Raw genomic sequence first — 21,670 nt, 5'->3', positions numbered from 1 at the left:
TGTTTCTTAAAGAGAAGGCATTGGGTTCCTACTAGGTTTGGAAAATGATTCAGTGTGTGTATGGAAAGGATAAAGGACAAAGGAAAAAGAAAAACAATCATTTGAAAGATAAGTATCAATATTTTATTTCAGTTTTTAATTATACATGTGATCTATGATTTCGACTTATGATGGTGGCATGTGATTTTTAATTTTGATTTATATGGTTGTGTTTGAGCTAATTGGATGTGATATGTTTATACATGATGATTTGGTCAAAGATCTGGTTTGACTTGTTGTGACAGGAAGTAAATGGAATTGAAAGTGTACCTTATTAATGGGCCACCAATGAGGTATGATTTGAATTAGTTTCAATTCCTTTTAGTCTAATGGAAATTATGTGCTTGGTACAGGAAAGGAGGATAATGCCCAGTTTTGGTGGTTGAAACTAACTGCAAGAATTAGCAGTAGTGGAAACAATAATAGAAATAGGTAGTAGTATGTTGTTAAAGAACTTTAGGAGCAGGGCCATTATGCGACACTGGTACCCAATAATGTCAATTGATTTCCATGAGCATGCTATGACCAACATGATGGTTTTGAGGAAGCGATATACCTTGGTTTCTAGACCTTCTGATGCGAGGAAAGCTTGCCAAGGAATAGATCGCCCATGACAGGGGAAATTGGGGAACTTGTATGGTGAGTGACTGCACAGAGGGTGTTGACTAGATTCCCCGAGGGATTATGTTGCAGAGAAGGGAATGCCAAGGAATGGATTTATTTTTTCATTAGCATTTCCATATGAAATAAAATGTACATTGGGATTGTTCCCTGGACCAATGAGCCGGTAATTGTTCACTGAGAGAACAGGTATTGCATGAATCGTAGCATTGGACATTGGATGCAGCTTTAACTTTAGTAGTGGATTGTGGACTTCCTGGGAAGGAGGTGAATCGTGGTAATACTTTGAGGGTGAAGGTGTGAGCCTATGAATTCCCTTGTTGCAGATGCAAGCATATTATCATTTTATTTTCTAGCTAGAGAAAATGTGCATATGTGCATATGTGTATTTTATTGTAATATTATATCGAGTTGGATTTATAAAGTTCCATAGACAGTATGATTATTTGTTGGTTTAAGAAAATTTGCATAACTACATGTGGTTTTTATTTTAAATATCATAATGCGTTATGCTATATATCTCCACTACACCATATGGTTTTCATGTTTTCAATAGGTTGTTCATTATAAATACTGCAACGAGCTAACTTATAAAGATCCATGAGTAGTATATTTTGTTTTTCAGAGGTCTTTCTTGTTGTAGGTGTCATAGAACACTGAGGAAGATGTTCCCCTAAGTGGGAGCAATTTGTAATAGCCCCAGCTTAAAATTTCATGTAATAAAGGTTAATAAAGAAAAAATAAGACCAAGTTCATGGGACACATATTCCAAGCTAATTGTTGGGAAAAGAAACCTAGTGTGAATCACTTTTTGTTTATTACGGCTCAGGGAAATTGGAAAAGGGAATGGAAAAGGATTTGAAAGGGGAAAAGGCATTATTGGCATTTTATTTTTGAAAATAGAGGAAAATAGGAGAAAATGGTGGTGAAAGGTTACAGGTTGCATGTGAGGAGTAAATTAAAGGAAAATAATGGAAATTGAAGAAAGTAAAGGCCTCAATAATAGAAAGGATTTTTAAGATCAATTCACAACCTTTTTTTAGTTTAGTTTTGGAATTGGTTTCAAAGAGGAGAAGGAAAGCAAGAAATAAAAGGAAGGACAAGGAAAGCAAAGGAAAGAAATGATCAAGGAAGGAAAGGTTGGATCAAGCAGATTCAACTAGAATACTTGTAGGTAACAAGTTCCATGTATGGTTTCCTAGCTGGTTTTAGCATGCATGGTATGTGCATGTGTGTATTTGGTTCATTTGTTGTCATTTGCATGGGTTTTTTCTAGTTTCAACAATGATTTTAGCCTTTCCTCACCATTTTTAGATAGCCATGGTGTGATGGGATTCTTTCTTGTTTGAGCTATGGATTTTCGAAAGGTTTTGGATCTAGGTGAGGTAGTCTCAGGAAAATCCCAATTGTTTGGGGTGGAGATGGTTTTATTTGGGAAGCCGTCAAAAGGTGGGTGGAGATAGGAAAATTCCTCAAGGAAGGTGAAGGAATTTTGAGGCATCTAAACTTACTTTGGTTTTGTGATCTTGGGACCAGTTTAGGTGAGATTACAATATGGTGAGGGTGGAAGTGGTTTAATCTCTGGATTCCCTTGGTTGTTATCGATTTTTTATCCCATGAGATCCCACATTAAGCTTGGAATATGGCGTGGGGGTGATTGGTTGAAAGAAAGAATTGGTTCAACCCAATCTATGGTTGGGTAGTACATGGAAGTCCTTGACTTAGTTGTCTTTTTCACATGTCAATAAGAGCTAAGTTTTCATTTTACCTTATGAGTAAATATACTTCTTATTATGTGGATTTAATGGTTGTTCTGGCATAGTTAATTATCTGGTTGTATGATGGTTATAAGCATGGTTTTATGATAGATCTAAGTTATGGCTCTTATCATGTTTGGTTGATAAATCACAGGTTAATGAATGCATGACCTAATTGGTATTATGGAAATTATTGTGAGAAGGAAATAGTTCTTCTCGGTAAACCTCGAATAAGTTTTAGATCTATATGTTTATATATGCATTCATGACTTGTAGATTTCATGTTCATCATGTGTTTGATGGAATGTTTGTCATTGTTAGGCTTGGTTAAGTCAAGTACTTGATAAATTTTTGTGTTATAGGTTTTGTATTTGTGTGATTTAGTTTCTTGGAAAGTCTCATCAAGTTTTGGGCACTGATATGGAAAATATCCCTAAAAATGTGGCTCAAATCTTGTGGTAGAAGACATAGAACTGGCTAAAAAAGACTGTAGTCTACCCCTTGCAAGCTTATGGGAGTGGATGGAGGCTTACAATTGCATGGATGTAGGATTTTGCATGCAACTAGGAGGTTTTTAGTAAAAAATAAATCTAGCTCAGGGTTTGGGCACCTGGAGGGGTGGTTAAGCTCCTGTAGGTCCTATATCTTTTGAGGAAGGTGAGTAAAGTTTTAAGTTGTTGAATCCATTTCCTTAAGGTCATATAGGAGGTTGAGTCTTATCATAGTGACCCTCAAGTCACGTTAACCTCAAGAAAATCGATGAAAGTGGGTAAATGTGGGAGAAGGTGGTTACAACCATTACTTCCTCGACCTATGGTGCAAACACCTCGAGGTGCCACACTGATCATGTGTTTCAACAAATTACTCTTTGAAACTCCAAGATATCCCATAAAACATACATGAAAATCACCTCTTATCTATAAGTAAAACTAAAATGTGAGCAATAAATATAAATTTTCCTTTGTAGACAAAGTCTTCAGACCAGATAAGTGAGAATAACAAGTATTTTTTCTCAGATAGTCACCAAGAGGATAATCAAGTTTCTCTGCTAGGTACCTATAATACTAGTGTATTCCCTTATTGTTATTGTCAATGTCACTCCCTTATTTTTATTTTTGTACCCATGTAGTCCCAATATTATTATTATTGTGCCCCATAGAAGCCCATAGTTGTTATTGTTGTGCCCTTACATTATTATTTTTATGTCAGCTTTGATTATATTGTGATCCCTTAGACTCCTATATATAGAAAGGAGACTTTTTAATTTGAATCATCCAAGAATTGTTCATTTGTGTAATGTAAACGAGGTTCCCCTCTTGAATAGGATAATTTTTAAGTCGTTGATCTATCTGTTTGTGCGCTGGTTGCATGAAATTTGGTACCAAAGCTTTCGATTATATGATTTCGCTTCTTCAAATAGGTCATATTGGAATTTTCTCTATAACGTTTTTTATACAAGTCTTCATAAGATGATTTTTTTACCAAATGGAGCTGAAAACTAATAGAACTTCATGTAAAAATTTCAGATCTTGGTTCGCTATATTTTCAAAGATATGTGCTGAGGAAGTTAGGGTTTTTTCAGGCTTCAGAATTCTGTCTCAAACATGAGACATGGCGAAAATAGTCATATATTGTTTTCTACGAGGATTTAGAGGCTGAAATTTGTACAATCTGAAATTGCAAAGGACGCTGTGTAAAAATTTTAGATCCTGTTTCACTATATGTTCACAGATATACTCTGGCGAAGTTAGGATTTTTTCGGGCTCTAGAATTCTGTTCCAAACATGTGACCTAGGGAAAATTGTCATAACCTTCGTTTCAGGCACAACATTTGAATTTTGTAAAATGTGGTTAATAATGAATGGACCATAGTTTTTCATGTAGAAATTTGAGGGCTGAAGGTTGAAACAATGACACATGGCATCTCGTACAACTTCGCTCTACTCAAATAGTCCATAATCAGGTCATCGTGGGAGATTTGGCATAACTCTTTCTTGAATAATCCAATATTGATCATACTTGTGGGGTTGGAAAGAGGACTCATAGAGATACCATAGGAAGGAATTATAAAACTTGGAGATCCGAAATTGTAGAGTTTGAATCATTTCAAGATCGAGCTCCTAAAAGCAAGAATAATCTGTTTATTTTTTTTTTAAATTGCATAACTTGTATTTGAAAAATCAGTTTGAAGTGATTCAAAGGGCATAGTGAAGAATGGATATCATTGTTTGATTTCAAAATTCTCTGAATCAAGAAAATGAAAACACCTAGTAAGCAACCAGAAAGCTCTACTATGATGCATGAATAAGAAGAATAAATGCAACATAATATATAAAAATTACGAGAGTGTAACAAATTTCGCTCTCACAAAGAGTAACTACAAATGAAATGGAAGCTAATATGGATGGTTTGAAGAATAGATTAAAATAAGACATAGAAGGTTTCAAGGATGGCATGAAAGCTAAAATGGATGTGTTGTAGTGAAAACACAACACCCCCATTTTATTCTATCATAATAGACACGGGGACCCATTTTTGCATTTCATGTAGGCTTTGAGTATGATTGCATCATTTCAAGTCTAATTTGTCTTTTATTTACACTTGTTTTATTTTTATATTTTGCCTAAGTTGGATTAAGTTTGTTTTTTAATAAATTTTTTAAATAAGTTTTTCTAAACATCTTGGATTAATGAATAAAACATAGCCCTGATACCAACATCTTCATTATTATTAGTGTATATATTTTCCAAAAAGTGGCTTTGGCTTATATGATAAAGTGAAAGAGTTCTTTTGATAAAGTGACTATAACATATAGGAACCCCAAGACTTATCAATATCAGAAGATTCCTTTCAAAATCCTCGATATCGTAAGTCTTGGCCCCATTCATCAGTGGCTTCAGTTTATGGGATGGAGGATTAATCAAAATACCACATACGACGTAACCCTCCTCCGCTCCCTTATATCAGAGAATAATATATTGGAGCTTTGTTATGTGTCACCACTTAAAAACTCTGATCTTTGATATGTGATATCCATTCAACTTCGACCTCTGAATTTTGATAACCATTCACCTCCGATATTCCTAAAGGCCTCTACTCTGATATGATGATATATAACTCTGCCAATCTCCGAACTCCGATATGTAAATTCCCTCGATCTCTGAAATTCCTTCGATCCAACCTTCGGCATACCATTCATTGCGATAAGTGAACCCGATATGCGTATTAACTATGATTTTATAGGAATTTCATGTCCACCTTAATACTAGAACTGTGTAATCAAAACAATTGTAAATTTTTTGATATTAAACCTCTGATATTACAGATCTAATATAGTTATTAAAACCAAGTTTAATATGATTTCGCTTCCACTCCATATCAGAACTACCCAATATCACAAATACTTCATGTTGTCTCATTTTAAAAGTTGCGATGAGCTTTTATCTAATACCACACAGTTATTGCCATGTGTCACTCCTGCTTTATTCATTATTATTATTATTGTAAAATTCCACTTAATTAAAATTAAAAGGTGTTAGGGAATAATTAAAAGTAATATGTATATTTGATTTTTCCATTATTTTTAATGTCCTAATTTTGATTTCTCTGTTACAGGGAAATGCTTGGCCCAAATCGAATAAATAATATGATCAACAACCACTCAATCATGTGTTAAGATCTAAAACAAAATAGAAAGAGGAAGTCAAATCAAAATATTAAATGAAGACTAATATTGTGATAAGCATGATATTGTCGGCTAATCTACTCAGTGGTTATCAACAAAAAATAAGTCAAACTCAACAATGCAGTTCTAACCTAGGAAGAGTTTTCTAACAAAAACTAAAAAGGCCAACATGTGGACAGAAAATCAATCCTTTGGCTAAAGAACATCACTTCATGACAACGATTTATAGATTCAACTTTCCATTTCTCGACAAAATCAGGGGAGATTGTTATCTCTATAAATCTGTATAAATACCCCTGTATTCAATCTTATGAAGAAGCGACGTCGTGATTCACACACCGGGGGATTCTTTGTAATAATTTGATGTTTTGCTTTCACACTATTGTAGAGTGCAAAGATTTTTGTTGTAAAGATTGTAGAGAAGTTATGGCTCTTATATAAATGAGCTTTGCACTATTGCAAGTACTTTCATTAAGGGTTAGATCTACTCTCGGAACTGTGGTAATAAACTTTTGACATCGTTTTAATTAATTCTTATTCTTGTGTACTATTACCAAAATGCAGGATTATTGTATCACTGTTAAAGTTTTATTTTTGTTTTTGATCTTTATTCTAAATAATATTATGTTCATTTGATATTATGCACTATTGTTGTATCATTGACATTTTGTTGTTGAAACTTTTTTAAAGCTATCTTTGGAGGGTAGAATGAGATCAGAATCAACATTAGTTCATGCAATATTCTTGTGGTGACTAATAACTATTTGTTATTCATTTGCATGCTTCTTTTACTTTCACTTGTACTAGTTAATGTGAACTACTTTATTTAATTAATACAAAATCACATGATGAATTATGTCAGTTTTTTCCCCATGTTTTATGTAACTTACTCTTAGATTAGGAGAGTTTTATCCCATTCTAGTTCGAGATAAGTTTTTCATCTTTTAGAATAGTTCTACATCTACATCTTAGTTTGCATCACTTCCCCTCTCAAAGAGGTAGACTTTATTTGTGGCTTGGTTGAGCCCCAGATCAACTTAAGGATCACTTTCTTGCTTGATCAACAAGAGGGATGATCTGATATCTCTTCTCTATTTGTACGTGAAAGTCATATTTTAAGCTAGTGGAGATAGAGGGAAGGTAACTGAACCTATTTTAACTAGTCAGAACCACCATTTCAACGTTAAAGGAGATCCTCAAAGTAGCCGACCGGGTTCTCTCACTTATAATGTTGTACGCAGAGATTTTTGAGGCTTCAAAATTTTTGGCGCTTGAAGGCGGGCTTGAAGACTTGTTTTCTTTTGGATTTTTTCTATTTTAAAGATTTTATTTTAATCATAACGGATCCTCTTAAACTTCCCATTTGGAGTTATATCTCTCGACGTGCATCTGCCAATACTCCACCAGAAATAGTAAGACAATTTTCAAAGGTAAAGTTTAATGGTAAGAGGAATACTTCTGCATTTGATCATGCCTTACAATTTATTCAAAATTTTTCAAATTCTACTTTTCATGATATTGATGAAGGTATTCTATGCAGGATTTTTACTCTTACATTCTCAAGAAAAGCCAAAAATTAGTGCCAATCTCTTCCAGTTGTCTCTATTCACAGTTGGGATCAATTTATCACAATGTTCCTTTATAAATTTGATGGTTATGATTATGAATAGGTATGTGATGAATTAGAATATTTATGAAGATTTGAAAATCAATCTCTCATAGGTTTTACTGTTAGATTTCAATTAATTTGCTTAAGATTCAAATTGGAAGATGAACATTTAGGAAATGAATTGATAGATTGGTTTTAATATATTTTTTCTAATCCTCCCATTTCAAATCTATATGAAACAATTCCAAGTTTTAGTGAATCATCTTCAACTTCCATTAACATGACTAAAAAATCTGATATGGAGAAACATGTTAATTACGATGAGACTGCTACAACCATATATAATATATTTCTCCATTTCATTCATACTTCTTATAGTTTTAATGATAACTTAAATTCTTTTTCACATGTTAATGAAACACAATCACCTAACTTGGAACAATTAGACAACTGATTGCAAGAAGAATCAGCAGCCTTGAAATTAGAAAGTCAACAAACAAATAACAAGCGCGAGTACCAATTGAAGAATTAGACAAAATGTACCTTGCTACATAAATTTATGGTTTTGCTCACACTGATCAACTGAAAAATTCCAGGTATCCCAACAATAATCTTCATGTAAGCATGATCAAATAACTAAATAATAAATTTGAAATCTGTAATAGAGAGAATGCAAAAGGTTCTACAAATAGAGAAATATTCAGGTTTATTGTTTCTAACTCTCATTTTCATCTTTATCCTAATATTTTTAGCAATTTAGTTCCTTTTCATATTAATGATATTTAAAAAATCAAATAACTTGTTACAAATGAAGTTCCATTCAGTATTCGTCAGGCTAAATAAATATTCAATGATCGTTCTTTCAATTTTGAAAAGAATGTGCCCAATTATTTTACTTGTTTTGATGGGTCTCATGGGAATGCTAATTATTTTAATGAATGTTATGAAGTATCTTATGATAATTACTATGACATTAAAGATTTTTATTTATCTTCTTATAAATTAAATCCTCATGATCAAAGTCAAAACATACTTGAAAATGAAGAGTAACTCAAGTCAGAAATTGTTTCAACTAGTTCTCATTTTCAAACAATTAATGATACTCATGATTTTAGCATTGAAAAACCCATTCCAATCTATTATCTTTATGATAATCAAATTCTTACTTCTATTCATAATCCTCACCCTCTCTTTATTTCATCAAGTAGTTTTGGAAATCATTCTAATTCCATTATTCTGGCCAATCCTTGTGAAGAGGAAATCACTTCAAACTAGTCCCAATTGTATTGTAACAATAATTATAACAATAGTGTAAATTATTATTTGATTTCATCATTGTTCATTCACTTATTTTCCTCGATTTCATATGTATTTTCTATTATCATTTTTCATTCTTTTGATATCTTATGCTAGCATATTGAGTAGTTCAATATTGAACATTCAATGGATGCATTGTCTGAATGGGAACATGAAGTTTCAAATAATAATCATGAACATCAAGAGCCATTAATCTTCCAATTTCAATTGATGCTCATCTCTTATCAATTGCTTCTTTCTTCTAAAAATCAGTGCCAACAAGAGCGTGTATTCTTACAGCATGACTAGTAATCTAACACAATTGTTGATCTTCCATCATATATACATAAAACTGACAATTTTATGCATGTCTTTTCATTTAAAAGAATGTTTTCACAATATGACCTGTTATCCGCCTCTTCAAATCAATTCCAATCTCTAACTAATATCCATCCATATTTTTATGATCCCATCGAGCTATGGTTGGAAGAAAATCTTCAAGAGAGGGTGAACGTAAATAAGCTACTTCTTGTACATATATTAACAATATATGTGCATAATATTCTTATATTGATTTCTTTTGTTTTAATTATATTTATGCATTTATTATTAATGTTTGATCTATATATTCATGCAGAAAATAAAATTCTTGAATGGCTTCATTGGAAGTATGATTTCACTTAGTCTTAGTCTAGTTTTTAGATTAGGATAGGTGTTGGTTAGTAGTAGTTTAAATTAAATAATAATATGCTTTTGAAATTTGATTAATACATGGGAGAAAATGAAGATTCATCAGGTAAAATTATGAACGAATTATTCTGGATACATATTTTATGTTCATCCTTATCTAGGTTGCAACTTTATTTCATCTTTTCTTTTCTATTTTAATCATTATTTCTTTCTTTCTTATATTTTGTTGTTCTTCTTTTAGGTTCCCATGAATTTGATTTGTAGAATTAGCTTTTCTGGAAACAAAGATTTTAGAAGAACAATCATCGTATGATATTAGTGAGTTTCCTCTTGTCTTAATTTGGTTATATTTTTAAATTGATTGTTATTCTTATTCTTAAAATTCAATCTTTAGAGACTTGCAAACTATTTTTAAGAAAGATTTACAAAAAAAAACCCTTGTCAAAGGATACAATAATAACTCTAAATCAATAACTATGCTTTGAAACAAAAGAGATTTACTAACAAATCATCTTACAAGATAACATCAACATAATCTCATTTTTCCTCTATTTATCTTGTAAGATGTATCTCCAAGTTCATTCTCTTGATTGTCTTATATTTTATTTGATAAGCATTTTAGTCTTAGTTGAATTGTCTTTTCATTTCATTTCAAAATAAAATGGAGTAATTTTTTCTCTTTCAACTTGGCATAATCACTGGGTGAGATGTTTTTATGCTCTAATTTATATTAACGAAACCTAATATCTACGGATCTCTTCAATGAAGATGATTTCATTTATGTTCATTTTCAACTTTCCTAACCAAGTAGAGTCTCTAGTTTTTGTTCTTTGAGTTTAAATATTTTTGTTATTTGTTAATGAAATATATTTAACCCCTTCATTTGAAGATAGTAAAACACATTTAACGACAGTTACTTAAGGTCATGACTTCTTTTGGCAAGCAACTTTAATCAAGAGAATAGTAGTTAGCTTAAAAAAATTTACGCCATCCCTTGATTTTAAGGAGAATTATGCCACCCCACATATTATGTAATCTCTATGAGATTAACTATAACCATATTTAAACATAAAAAAAAAATGGTCAATTGTAGGATAGGCAGTCGCATCACGAACCGACCTACCATGATCAAAAGTTCTAACATTGTGACATTACCATTATTGGTCACCAAGACAAGGTAATGGATTTCAATCGTAATGCTAAAGGACAAGAGGTCTCATCAAAAGTTCACTTGTTCACCATGTTAGATTTTGTGAATGGAATTGTCATTAGCTAGTTACCAAGTCAGGACAATGATCTTCATTTGGCATTCAAATAAGTTTAAGATGATCTTTTACAACTATGCATTTATTCCTAATAGATGGGACACTAGCACCTAAAAGTGTTAAAAGGCATCCATGTTGAGGATATAGACTCCTCCTGGCAGAAATGGCCATGCCTATGGTATTGAAGTTAAATTAATACTATGTTTTCTTGATTAGCTTGTTTACTTGAAAACTAATGTCCAACTAAGTTGGCTCTTGTACACATAAATTTATTGAAACATTGACTTCATGGGGTAAATGTTTACATGTTCATGAATGATAATGGTATATTTATTTATGTGACAACATAGAATAGGGACAAAATGGTTAGTATATCTAAATTTTAGCATTTCAAATTATCTACTTATGATTCCTTCAATTTTAAACTAAGTTATGTATCTTTATGATAAAGATAATTGCTTCTTCCCGGTGTGTCTCCATTGTTGTAATGAAAACACAACACCCCCATGATATTTTATCATAATAGATATGGGGACCCTTTTTTGCATTGCATGTAGGCTTTGAGTGTGATTACATCATTTCAAGTCTAATTTGTCTTTTATTTACACTTTTTTTATTTTATATTTTCCTAAGTTGGATTAAGTTTGTTTGTTAATAAAATTTGTAAATAAGTTTTTCTAAACATCTTAGATTAATGAATAAAACATAGCCCTTGAGCCCAACATCATCATTATTATTATTAGTGGCTATATTTTCCAAAAAGTAGATTTGGCTTATATTATAAAGCGAATGAGGTCTTTTGATAAAGCAACTACAACATATCATAATCCCAAGGCTTATTGATATGAAAATATTCCTTTCAAAATTCCTTGATATCATAAACCTTGGCCCCATTCATCAGTGGTTGTAGTTTATTGGACAGAGGATTAATGCAAATACAACATACCACGTAACCCTCCTTCGCTCCCTTATTTCAGAGAATCCCATAATGGATTTTTGTTATGTCTCACCACTCAACATCTCTAATCTACGATATGTGATATTCATTTGCCTCCAACCTCTAGCTTCTAATAACCATTCACCTCTGATATTCCTAAAGGACTCCACTCTAATATGCTGCTATATGACTCTGCCAATCTCTGAACTCCGATATATAAATCCCCCTGATCTTTGATCTCTTATAGGCCTTTGCTCCAACCTTCAACATACCATTCCTTCATATAAGTGGACCCGACATGCATATTAACTATGCTTTTATTAGAATTTCGTGTCCACCTTCATATTGAAACTATCTAATTGGAACAATTGTAAAACATCTGATATTATGAATATGATATAGTTATTACAACGAGTTTAATATGATTTCACATCCGTTCGATATCAGAACTACCCAATATCACAAAAACTTCATGTTGTCTCATTTTAAAAGTTACGATGATATTTTCTCTGATACAGCAAGGTCCTTGCCATGTGTCACTCCTGCCCTGGTGACTATTATTATTATTATAGAATGCCACTTAATTAAAATTAAAAGTCATGTCTGTATTTCAGCTTTTGGTTATTTTTAATGGCCAATTTCAATTTCTCTGTTACAAGGAAACACTTGGGCTAAATCGAATAGATCATTCGATCAATAGGCACTCAACCATGTGTTGAGATCCAAACCAAAATAGACATAGGAATTCAAATTAAAAGCTTAACTGAAGACTAATACCGTGAAGGGCATGATCTTGTCGACGAATCTGCTCAGTGGTTATCAATAGAAAATAAATCGAACTCAACAATAGAGTTCTAAACTAGGAAGATTATTGTAACAGAAACTGAAAAGGCCAACACGTGGGTAGAAAATTAATCTTTTGGCTAAAAAACATCAATTCATGGAAAAAAGTCCCAGATTCGACTTTCAATTTATCGAGAGAATCGTGGGAGAATGTTAGCTGTCTAAACTTGTATAAATACCCATGCATTCAATCTTATGAAAAGGGGGGGTCACGATTCACACACTGGGGGATTCTTTGTAACCATTTGATTTGTGCTTTCAAACTATTATAGAGCATAGAGAGTTTTGTTGTAGAGATTGTAGAGAAGTTATGGATCTCTTATAAAGGGAATTTTCACTATTGCAAGAACTTTCATTAAGGGTCAAAGCTACTCTCGGAACTGTGGTAGTAAAATTTTGACATGGTTTTAATTGATTCTTATTTTTGTGTATTATTACCGGAGTTCAAGATTATTGTCTCATTGTTAAAGTTTCAATTTTATTTTTTTCTGGTCTTTATTCTAAACAATATCATGTTTATTTGATATTATGCACTATTGTTGTGTCGTTGACATTTTTTCTATTGAAAATTTGTTAAAGTTATCTTTGCAGGGTAGAATGAGATCAGAATCAATCTTAATTCATTGATATATTCCTGTGGTGACAAATAACTATTTATTATTCATCTGTAGGGTTATTTTAATTTAAATTGTATTAGTTAATGTGAACTACTTTCTTTAATTAATACAAAATAATATGGTGAATTATGTGATTTCTCCCCCCCTGTTTTAGTTAACTTGCTCTCAGATTAGGAGATGGCTATCCCATTCTAGTTCGAGATAGGTTTTTCATGTTTTATAATAGTTTTGCATCTACATCTTAGTTTGTATCATGTCTGTTAGCACCTAAATCTACCTCATGCCAAAGGAAGGTAGGTCTAGGGTAACATCAAACCATGCTTAACCTGGTAGCTAGCCCTACTAGGTCGGGAGAGGGCTCTCTCCTTGTCAATCTTAGTTAAATTATGGAAACTAGGGCTTGAGATGACTGAAAATTAATGCTGATTTTAGGCTAGGTATATTTTCTTAGAGGATTTTGATTGATTTTAATGGTTGGTTGCTGGATCAAAAGAGGAAGGTGGCTTTGGGTTCGGGAAATCAACTCAGATTTGCAGAGGTTTTTGTGGGGCGAGGTAGGCAAGTGTTTTAGCACTTTGAATTAGATGTGATGGTAAGTCTAAATACTGGTGAGGAGTTGGAGAGGGAATGAAAAGTTCATGAGTCCTCTTCAAACAACAGAAAACATTAAAAAACCATATGTATCCTCAAGGCAAAGCAATGAACATCAATGGATTCCACCTAATTCTCTTGATTCATTTAGTTATGAAGAAAGAAATAGATGGTGGCACATTTACACATAAGAAAAACACTAAATAACAAAGGGAGAAATAATGCCAAGACACATTACCACAAGAATCCCACAAAATGTTTCAAAACCCTAGTTCATTTCCTTGCCAAACTGCAGAAGTGATTTACAATAGTGCTCAATGCATCCACAACAGTCCAACCTTTACAAATGACTAAGAAAGTACATTATATAGGCATCAAACCACCTATTCTATCCATCAGGGGTCGAATCCATGAGTCAAGGAGCTATTTCAACAACATCTAAACTAGGAACTAGAAAATAGGCAGTGGAACAACTTGCCTCTAAAATTATGGAAACTAATTCATTCAACCTCAAAATACCTCTAACTGATGTATCTACCCCCACAAGTCATTTTTCATCAAATTTACATCATTTTACATGATTTACCATTACAAAGTTACCAAGGAGAAAAGAAAAAGTCAACTGATAGTCAAACTGGGCAAAATTCTGGACAAACAGGCAAAACTGGCAAAATTCCTCCTATGCGTAGCGCCACTGATCTATGTGAAACGATTTTTCTAGGCCACTTTTGGAAGGCCTATTGAAGTTCAAATCAGGTGTAGAATAGCTCATTGGAAAGCTTGGTGAGTCTACTTTCTGGAACAATTTGAAAATTTGGATTTAGAGTCCATTTTCCCCTCCAAAAATGGAATCTCCCAAGACTACTTCCTGTGTGACAAAAAAGTGGCAGAGAGGGCACTTTTTGGGTGTTTTTTTCCCTTTTGGAGACCCAGAACTTGTCCAAAATTCTCAGCCATTTTTTATCATGCATATTTTTTCATGCAGATTCCAAAAATGCAAACCTTTTTGTAAATAGAGGCCCCCAACAAAAGAGCAGAGCCACTGCTGCTGAAAAAACCTGCTTTTTGCTTCAAAATTTTCAAAAATGACAAAAAATGCTCCAAATTTCTTGAAATTTGGCATGAGTGATCCTTTTTAGCTACTTTTCTAGGCCAATGATGCTTCGGCCAAGATCTTGAGCTTATCTTGCTCATTTTTGCTTCTCAAAGCTCTCTTTAGCTTAGCCTTTAACCTCTTCACCCTTGTTTTGCAAAGTTTGTTCTGGGCTAGCTAGTGATAGGTGGTATGGTGCAACATTTTCTTCTATTTGTTGGCTTTCTCAAGCAATTTCTCCAGGTGAATGTTTTCCCTCTCTAACCATGATTCCCAGTTAGTCTCAATTTTTTTCTCAAGGGATGTCATTTTGATTTTTCTTCTCTTTGCCACTTGCCTATTTTCTCTAATTGTTTGCAGCTCCATAATAGCTTGCATGTCTTCCAGTTGTTTGTTCTCTTCCTCAAGAAAATTGATAATCCATTTGGCCCTCTCAAGATCAAGAGATAAGGCTTGTATTTCAGCCTCCTTCTCTTTGATAATCATGTCTTTGATTTTTTAGCTTTGAGAACCCAAATCAATGTCATCCTCCTCAACCAAGACAAAATCCATGTCTTGCCATTAAGTAGGGACCTCCTCATGCATCTGTTGCTTTCCTTTGTCTTTGCCCTATACCTGTTCACCTGGAGAAGAAGGAAAAGCCCCTTTCACCTCCGGTGAAGATAGCATTTTCCTGTGGTCCATGGAAGAAAACGAGACCCCTTCCACCTCTGGTGGAGATAGTACTCACCTGGCAGTAGCAAAAAGCCTCCTGGTGCCTCTTTGATAGGTGACAAATGTTGGCACACCTGTAGTTTCAGTCTCATGAACATCTGGCTGTCTTGAAGGTCCTCCTTCCTCTTGAAGCACTGATGGAATTACATGAGGGCCTTTTAAAATCTCATGTGCAATGAAGGTATCCCATGGTATGTTCAGCAAGCTTAGCTGATGCAAGACAACAATTTTAATCAGTGAGAAGTGCTAAATGTTGTTGAACTACTGAGGAAAAGGTTTCCTTTGCACATATAGGGCCATCTTCTCAATATTCTTGCATATAAAGTATGGGAAGTTCATCATCCTCACTCTTGTGAAATGCATCAACAATCTGACATGATATGTATATAGGTGGGAAAACCTCCCTTCATAGGTAAAATACTTGATAATGAGTTTCATGAGAGGAGCATAAATGTTCTGCAAGTATTTGAGAGGAAAAACCCTGCTGATTTGCCTGTGATAACCAACCTTAATGTAAGGCTCATAATGCTCTTTGCCCACATGCTGACCCTTATTCCACTATTCACCTACATTAGGGATGCCTGTTGCTGCTGCAATGGTTTCAGGTGTCAAGGTGAAAGAGACACCAGCAAGGTTCACCTGGCCATTGTGAAGATGAAGAAAAAACAACCTAGTAAGCTCATGATGATATTTCACCCTCTCTACCATTTCACAAAATTGATAACAAGACTGGTGTTTAAAGCAAGTTACAGGAAGAGGGCAAGCAAGTAATTTTGTGAGAGTGGTGGGCTCCGCCCAGAGCATTTTCCCTCCTTTATCTGGTTTTCTTGGTACATGAGCTTCTCGGGAAGAATCACTAAAAGTTTCATCTTCCCTCTCATAGTCTGAATCTGTCTCCATGCTTATGAATTTGGAGTGAAAACTGATGAGTATGAAGAGATTTTAAAATAGGAGGATGAATAATGTGTATAGGAAGTGAATGCTGGTTTCTTTTGAGGAATGAGAGAATGATTAGTATTATGAATGTAGATGAGGGTTTTGATAATGAAATGGATGTAGTGAGGGAATAGGAAGTGGGACTTAGGGTTTGGGAATAGGGTATAGGGTTAGGGTTTTGTAAATGGGAGTGGGGTTTGGGAAGTGAGTGTTAATGATTTTGGGAAAGGGGAAGGGATTTAGGGAAAATAGTTTAAGGGAATAGGGTGTAGGAAAATAACCTAAGGGAATAAAAATAGCAGGAAACAATACCATTTGCCAATCTTAGGAGACAATTTGGAGGATAGCTAGGGCTTAGTTTTTGAGACATGAAAATCACCACAACTGATGAAAAACCCCTTGCTAAACAATATGAGAAGCTTTACTTACTTGATGAGAGGTCAATTGAGGAATTTGAAGCAAAGGAAGGTGATGGGAATCGTTTTGATACTGAATAGACAGGTGCGCAGTGCTGCCTCTTAGGTGCACTGTGCTGCCTCTCAGGTGCGCAACACACTTTATATGTGTAGTGCCAGAACAATTCTCAATGGAAAACCTACGCCAGGTGTACAGCGCTAGGTAGGTGTGCATCACCAAAGCTCAGGGGCACAGCGCCGACAAAACTTTGGGATTTTTCCTCTGTTTTTGCCTCTTTCTTCAAAAACACGATTTCTTTGCCTTTAGCTCATTCACTTGCAACAATGAAGACTCAAACACATGGATTGGCCTTTATATCCCCTTGCTTTTAATTTTTTCATTAACCAAACCCACTTTTCTAATGTTTTGCTAGCTTTTTCACAAATGCCCTGTTTCACTTTATTTCTGACTTTTGCCTTTTTGCAGGTGGACTTTTACATTGATTTCTTGCATGGCAGGAGTGGATCTTGTCACCAGGTCACCAAGAACAGCTTTGAATACATATTACATATAGAAACATTGAAATTACATGAAATTTTTACAATAATGGAAAAAACCCTGTTTTCACCTCAAAATAGAGTTTTGAGGTAAAACAAATTTATTGAGCATAACAGAAGTAAAATTTATGATTTTATGAGTTTATTTATCCTCCTCATGTGCCTACTGACCTTTTATTCAGTTTTGGATGACCATGATGCCAAACCCTAGACCTAGTGAGACTAAAACCCTAGAACTGGTTTTTATGAATGAAATGAAACTAGATGACAGTAAATGACTAAAAAATTGTGTGAACAGGTCAGCAGGTGAATGTCATGAGGGAAATTGACATGAAACCACTACCATCAGTTGATCCATGACCTAATGGAATGCAACTGATCGGATGGGACACCTAACATGCATGCAAAAAGAGCAATTTGATCACTGATGGAGGGATGAAGATACCGACACTAACATTGGCTCCAATGGGGATGGTAGCTCTTGGGAGGTGCCAAGAACCATAGATCTCTGGAAAAGAAGATAAGTGCCTTCATCCATTGGGAAATATGGAGTCAATAACTTCAGAACACTAAAACAAATACCTTGACTCAAAACTAACTCAACTATGACTCAAACAACTGACACTAAATAACCAAAGACTGAAGCCAAACATTCAGCTTTATAGCCTTCACTTCGGGCCCCAAACTGAATGAATGATGACAGTGCAAACTTTGCAATGAAAGAAATAAAATGGTATGTACAATGACAAAATGTGACAACAGAAAACTTCTCAGAGATAGTACCATTTTAGAAGCCGACCATTTACCAGCCCTCCTGGACAATCTTCCCCATTCATTTCTTTGAGTAGAAAAACATTTTGACCTCTATATGCAACAATTCTATATGGTCCCTTCCACAGGTTCTCAAACTTGCTGTGCTTGCCTTTATCCTCGTTTCTGGAATCCTACTTGAGCACTATATCTTCAATCTGAAATTTGTCTGCCTTTGCCTTCTGGTCATAAATCTTCTTAATTCTCTCTTGCAGCCTGAAGTTATTCTGAAAAAATTCCTCTCATCTGCTGTAAATGGATCATTTGGCTTATTCTCCACTGAAAATGATCTTCCTCGATGCCAGCTTCCTACGGAAGTTTAACAACCAGGACTACGAGAGATGTTGGGAACACCATGTCAATATCATATACAATCTCAAACGGAGACATGCTGATTGACTTCTTTTGGCTTACTCTATCCACCCATAGTGCATTAACCAATTTTTTATGCTAGCTCCTCTTATTGGTTTCTAGCAGCCTTTTAATGATGTTGACCAATGATTTGTTTGAAGATTTAGCCAATCCGTTACCTTGTGGATAATATGCAGTAGAATGTCCCAAGGTAATTTTGTATTTGCTACAAAAGTCAATCATCTTTTTGGACTTGAAAGTGGCTGCGTTATCTGTAATAAGTTTGTTAGGATAGCCAAAATGTGAAAAAATATTATTTTCAAGAAACTGAATTATTACCAAGTCTGTAGCCTGCCAAGTGGGGGTTGCCTCAATCCACTTTGTGAAATAATCTGCTGTTGTTAAGATCCACTTGTGCTGAGTTGAATATGTGGGATGAATCTCTCCAATAAAATCTAGGCCCCATTGCTGAAACGATGCACTAAATTCGACTGCCTTGAGAGGTAGAGGCTGCAACTTTCTTCTTCCCTGAAAAGTCTGGCATTCATGATAGCTTGTGACAGTTTTATAAACATCAGCAAACAGGGTAGGCCAATAGTACCCTACTCTCAAAAATTTTTTAGTCGTCGTCTTCCAAAATAAGTGACCTCCACAGTCTCCCTTATGAAAATCACTCATGACTTGTTTTGCTTCCTCTTCGGTCAAACAATTCAGCAAAATGCCTCCAAGATCCTTCCAATAAAGTGCATTGTTCAAAATGCGAAATCTAGCAGCCTTAAGTTTCAGAGTTCTACCTTTATTTTTAGCCATCCTCGGTGGCGGTGAAAGGTGCTGAAGCACGTATACAATATCTGAATACCAAGGAAAATAGAGAAAAATTTTAGATACCTGAATCAGGGAACTATCTTCATCTTCTTTGGACATGTCTGCAATCAGGTTTATGTCCAAAGCATGTAAATTAGACTCTGCCATCAGCTTTGCTAGACCTTGCCCCTTAATTAGCTTTGTTGACTTTATCTCCAAGTCATATTCTAGCAATGCTGCGATTCATTTGCCTCGCCTCCCTTCTGGATCTGTTTGTACCAAAACATCTTTAACCGCTGCATTAGGGACATAAGCAAGAATATGAAAGTGTAAAATATATACCCAGAAATCTTTCAAATCCTTCACCAAGGTGAGAGCTTGCTTCTAAATAATGTTATATTTCAAGGCTGCATCTCTTATTGTCCTACTGAAAAAGGCAATCGGCTTTTCCAGTTGATTTTTTTTATGCATTAGAACTGCTGCCATAGTATGTTCAGAAGCGAATGAAAATAATATAAAATCCTGTGAATAATCCGAACTGATCAATATCGGGGTTGAAGAAAGAGCCAACTTTACTAGGTTAAAAGACTTCATGGATTCTTCGGTCCACTTGACCACACTATCCTTCTTCAACATATTTGTAATTTCCCTCAAGTGCTCAGCTAGATTAGGCACAAAACGACGTAAGAAGTTCATCTTACCGTTAAATGCTTGAATCTCTTTCTTATTATGAGGAAAATCTTTTTTCTGTATAGCTTCCACTCTAGCAGGATCGATGCGAATTCCTTCTTTTGATATTATGTGACCGAGAAGTTCCCCCTCATCCATGGCAAACAAGCTCCTTTTGGGATTGAGTGATATTCCATATTTTCTGCAACACTGAAAAACAATTTTCAGATGGTAAAGATAATTCTCATCTAAATTTGAAAAGATAGTCAAATCATCATGATACACTACTAAAAACACATCTTTTTCATTTGCGAAGGCGATGTCCATGGGACGTTGGAATGTTGCTCCAACATTCTTTAAACCAAACGGCATCTTGGCATAGTGGAATGTTCCCCAAGGAGTGGTGAATGTTGTCTTGTCCCTGTCATCTTCATGAACCAAAATTTGATTGTAGCTGGAATACCCATCGAGCAGCGACATACGAGATGCTCCAACTACTCTTTGGAGTATGTGGTCCATTTTCGGCAACGGGTAATTATCTTTCAATGACACTTTATTCAAATTTTTGAAATCTATGCACAATCTAATCTCACTTGTCTTCTTCCACACGGGTACCAAATTGGAGATCCAATCTAAAAATTTGATTGGAACAATTATACCAGCCTTGTACAATCAATTCACCTCTTTCTCTATTGATGGCAGCAACTTCGGATTTATCCTTCTCAACTTTTGGTGAAATGGCTTCTGATTTGGCTTAATTGGAATGATATGCTGAATTATACTTTTTTCGTACTCCTTTAAATCTGTATAGTCCCATGCAAATACATCAGAAAATGAAGAAAATAAACTAATGTATTTAGCTTTTACCTGAGGAGGTAATGCCTTTGACAACTTCACCATCTTTGGATTTTCTGCTGTTCTAATATTTACATCTTCAACACCCTTCTCGGTTGGCACTAAGCTTGGCTTCCGGGCTACATCATCTTGATCAAATAATTCCTCTAAAGGTATAAGGCCTTTAGGGATGACATTATCTTTCAACTATAAGACTTCCATCTGATTTACCTCTATTTCTGGTTCACCATCATCTTGCTCACCATCTATAGAAGTGTCTTTATATTTGCCTTCATTTTGTAGAAAATCTTCAATCTCTTTGTCATCCTGAAACACCTGCCAATATCTTAGATTATCAGGGATAGCTGGGTGATGCTTCACATGAATTTCAAACTTATTGTTTGAATTCATTGGGATCTTTAAGTTACTTGCAACTGTGGCAAGGGAATCTGCAATAGCATTTTGTGTACGAGGGACACATGTCAAAGTATGATCTGGAAACAACCTAAAAATATCTAAAGCTGCATTACGATGAGCCTTCATTCATGGATGTTTG

General features: G+C 34.6%; 1 pseudogene; it reads right to left on the bottom strand.

Moving 5' to 3' along the window:
• Positions 1 to 19,779, bottom strand: part of LOC149140688 (DNA replication licensing factor MCM7-like) — a 154,041-nt pseudogene extending 134,262 nt beyond the window's left edge.
• Between the last annotated feature and the right edge of the window lie 1,891 nt (positions 19,780 to 21,670).

This window comes from Pinus tabuliformis, chromosome X (assembly GCF_031772625.1).
Source record: "Pinus tabuliformis cultivar Carrire ecotype Pingquan chromosome X, CPIR1, whole genome shotgun sequence".
NCBI classification, from domain to species: domain Eukaryota; kingdom Viridiplantae; phylum Streptophyta; class Pinopsida; order Pinales; family Pinaceae; genus Pinus; species Pinus tabuliformis.
This window is presented reverse-complemented; position numbering and strand designations above follow the sequence as displayed.